The sequence below is a fragment of the Poecilia reticulata genome, linkage group LG8, assembly GCF_000633615.1.
Source record: "Poecilia reticulata strain Guanapo linkage group LG8, Guppy_female_1.0+MT, whole genome shotgun sequence".
Classification (NCBI taxonomy): Eukaryota; Metazoa; Chordata; class Actinopteri; order Cyprinodontiformes; family Poeciliidae; genus Poecilia; species Poecilia reticulata.
In genome coordinates this window covers 27,117,110-27,117,671 of record NC_024338.1, presented here as the reverse complement: position 1 = coordinate 27,117,671, position 562 = coordinate 27,117,110, and the positions used below count along the sequence as shown (strand labels likewise).

Genomic DNA, 562 nt, shown 5'->3' with positions numbered 1-562 from the left:
CCGGACCGGACTGGACCGGACCGGACCGGACTGGACCGGAACATAAGCTGCTGATGAGGGGAAAAAAACAATCAGTTTCTTATCGGAAAGGCAAATAATGGGATCAATAATCAGGATTTTCTGTTTGAGTTTTAGAACTTCTCAGTTTATTACAGATTTAATGAAATTAAAATGTTTCTGAGTTTATTTTGTTAGTTCTGGTGAACAATAATCAGGAGGTGTTCCGATCGATCGGCCACCAATCATAATCGTTTTTCACGGCCGATTTCCGTGAAAAAGTGTCTGATCGGTGATCGATCACTGTCTCGTGTTGCCGATCACAAGTATCTCACTTCTCAGCCTGCGTTTTCCTTCACACCGAGCCGTGAGTCGGTCTCAGGGGTTCGGCGGAGCCTCTGCTGGAGGTAAAGACACCTGGGTAAAGGTGTGATGACGCCCCGCTGTGGCATCACTGGCTGCAGAGGATCAGTTACATAGCTGAGCCAATCAGAGGATCAGTTACATAGCTGAGCCAATCAGAGGATCAGTTACATAGCTGAGCCAATCAGAGGATCAGTTACAT

General features: G+C 46.6%; 1 protein-coding gene across 1 annotated transcript in view; it reads left to right on the top strand.

The window, feature by feature from the left end:
• The window catches only part of LOC103469477 (protein spinster homolog 1), an 18,158-nt gene that overhangs the window by 2,295 nt on the left and 15,301 nt on the right, over positions 1-562 (top strand). The gene's annotated exons all lie outside the window — the stretch shown is intronic.